Genomic DNA, 3,637 nt, shown 5'->3' with positions numbered 1-3,637 from the left:
CAAAATGAATAATATCCAGTTATCAAGTACAGACAATGAAAGGATTTTGGTATGATAATATCAAATGACCTAAAACCGAGTATGCAGTGCACCAAGATGGTTAAAACTGCAAACAAGTTGGTAGGTTTTATTGGAAGAACTTTCGATTTTAAATGGGTAAAAATCATACTCGCCTAGTACAACTTGCTAGTGCACCCCCCACCTCTAGTATTGTGTACAGTTCTGGTCTCCATACTACAGGACATAGAAAAATTAGAGAAAATACAGCGAAGAATCACAAAAATTATACCACGACTGAGAAACAAACCATATGAGGAACACCTTGAAGAACTTAAATTATTTAGCCTAACGAAACGCAGGCTAACAGGTGGCCTTATTGAAGTTTTCAAAATCGTGAGAGGATATGACAATTATTTAAACATGAATAAATATTTTAAAATAGAACGGTCAAGTCAAGCCAGGAATAATGGCTGGAAAATTATGGGAAGGCGTTTCCAGTCCCACGAAGCAAAATACATCTTCAGCACAGCTGTAAATATCTGGAACAAAATGTCCTCAGAAACTGCGAACAGTATCTCAGTTTAGACATTTAAAAACAAAATAGACAAGTATTTACACTAGAATCCTCAGCTAACTCTGTTTCTGTCCGAATAACTTACTTGTACTAGCTACGCATAAGTTCATTTCCCTTCTGTCTACAAGACACCCAGTAAACTTAACATACCTGTACATAGTGCTGCGCCACGTCATTATATATTTGTCATTTTATTAAATGCAATTAAAGTAATATAAGCACAGACCAGGATCTGCACAGATAGCCCTGAGTTAACGATCCTCACTCTTTTGACCTGTGATGGGCTGTGGATCACTGAGGGTCTCTGTTAGGTAAGTTACCATCATCGGGATTTTTTAAGGTACCAGGGGTCACTGCTTCAGAAGGTAACTTCTGTACTTGTCTGGTAAATTACAGTACAGGTTTCTCTCTTCATTGTGTACTTGTTCAACTGGGAAAGTTCCTTGTCTCAGTGGAGTGAATGGAGCTGGTGCCTGATTGACTGGTGCCTACCTTAAAAGCGCCAGGCAAGGCTGCTGCACCATCCCTGGACATCCACACTGTGCACTGTGCATTTTCCACGCTGTGCCTACAAGCGCCTAGTTAACTCAACGTACCCGCACATAATGTCATGCCATAGTTATTTGTTTATTGGATTATTCATTTTAGTTTATTAATTACCCTTTCATGTTATTCAAACGGGTAGCTTATAGATCAAGTATTATAGAACGTAACTTTTCCTTTTTAGTCTTTCCTATGAAATTTCCATGTCAGTTTTTCCATGCTGCATGGTGGTCCTTCTCACTTTTTTTTCTGGAGGATTTGGAGACAGGGGAGAGTCTTCGTACTTTACTAGTCTATCATTGTCATTCAGCAAGAAGAATTATGTCTCGTAGTCATAGTCTACTTTGTAACAAGCAGCCTGAAGAAAGACCATAAGGTCTGTTGCTGTTTACTTTCCTTTGCATTCCTCCTCCAGGAAGCCAGACGTCATCTTGTTTGTTATGCAGTTACTGTACCACTCAGCACAGAGTTCAGTGGTTTCATGGGGTACAAAAAACCATTTAGCTTGTCACTCAGTGTAGAGTTAACTGGGGGATCAAATAAAAAAATGCAGCCATCGATTTTCAGAAAATAAGATGCAATTGCCAAGTACGTTACTATAAATAGATAAAGAAAATGGGAAATGCAAGAAAGGAAATGTAGAGGAGCAGAGAGAGAGAGGGAAAAGAAGAGGAATGGGAATGAAAAATTAATAGTTGTTGACTAAGACAGTATAAACAAATGAAGAAAATGGGAAAGAAAAGAATAGAAAACGAAACGAAAATGAGCATGGAGAAAAGAGAGGAATGAGAAAGACAAAAAGTGAAGAAAACAAACATAGAGAGAGATAGGAATGGAAATAAAAGTCAACAAATGATGAGGAATAAAGGTGAGAAAATTAAGAAAAAGTGCAAGTGACGAAAAGTGAAGAAAATGTGGAATATATAAAGGAAAAATTACATGACATACACTACAAAAAATACAGATAATAACATATGTGGTGCGGTGAGGATCTGTCCGTTCTCCCCTTTGGGGCTAAGATGCAAATGAATGTGTTTGAATGGATGAGTAAATGGGGAGTGTGTCGTCCTGTCTCGGCTACCTCCCTTTCCTTGGGGGAAGCAGCCTAGGTATATAGATAGATAGATAGATTCAAATCAGACAAATGATAACAGTATTGCAAAGTTCTTCGTCCTTGCCTTCAGAATGTAGAACATGGTGAAAAAATATATTTTTTCCTGTATTAGTTATTTCTACGAATTTTGGATGCTCAGTATTTAAGTAAGATTTCTGTCGAAGATAAAAACATGAATATGACAAAAACTCCTGACTGATTTTAATTTCCTTTGTTATTTATACATTTATACACTGATTCGCTCTATTATATGTGTTTGCCTGCATAACCTAACTACACTACCTTATTTGAACCAATGTTTATTTGTGGATTCATGCATTCATTTATTGTGGATTTATGTATTTCCTTAGTTGTGGATTTACATATTTATGTTTGGCTTTATATGTGAATTTATTTGTGGATTTATATATTAATTCATAGCTTGATTTATAGATTTAATAATGGATTGATATTAATTTAGTTATATGTTTTTATATATTTATTTGTGAATTTATACGTTTATTTACTTGTGGATTTATGTGTTTATTTATATGCGGATTTATATATTTATTTGTATATATATATATAAATATATATATATATATATATATATATATATATATATATATATATATAGATATTGTTACATAGCCTATGATTTCATCATCCTTTGTGTAATTTTAACGCACAGTATGCTGCATGTTTGATCACGAGCGTGTTCTGCCTCAGTCCCCCCTTCTACCGTAATAGTAGAGTACGTCGTCCTTTCTGTTGTTCAGAGCAGGATTGTCAGCTCTTTGTCCCCTATGGCTTCATTTGCGCCTCCTTCTTACAAGTTGTATCAAGCTCTGCTGGCCCCTATATAATGAGCTCAGTCTCTGCATTATTGCCACTTAGATCTACTCCTCATTTTGTTCACATCTCTCTCCTCCCCTGTACAGTTATTATTGTGAGTGCTCAGGAAGTCTCCAACCATCTAGCAGCTGTGCAATTTGAGTATAAGTGTTATTGCATTTTGTTCTTGTACTGTATAGCACAAGTTGTTAATTTGTAGGCCTAGTGAGGTTTTTGTAATTCATGTTAGGTTCTTATTATTAGCCATTGTTCACAATAGTTTGTATCTGTAATAATTTATCTTGCATTAACTGAGCATTACCCAGTGTATTTTCATTTTATCAGGGCTGACTTAGGTAAATTTACTCTTGCTAATTTCGTGTAAATAGAGGCTATTGCAGTTAACCATATATTTAACCTGTTTTTTGCCATTACATTATCCTTATGAGTCCTGAATGTTTTGTTGTTAGTTTGAGCATTAAACTTTAACTTGTAATTTTACCTAACTCTTTATTTTTAACCTGGACCTTTACGGGACAGTAGTGATTATTAGTATTCTCACTTAAAGTGAACATTATCTTTCTCTGTTCCGT

The sequence above is a fragment of the Coenobita brevimanus genome, chromosome 12 (genome assembly GCF_032717465.1).
Source record: "Coenobita brevimanus isolate Jiangsu-jjx chromosome 12, ASM3271746v2, whole genome shotgun sequence".
Taxonomy (NCBI): domain Eukaryota; kingdom Metazoa; phylum Arthropoda; class Malacostraca; order Decapoda; family Coenobitidae; genus Coenobita; species Coenobita brevimanus.
This window is presented reverse-complemented; position numbering follows the sequence as displayed.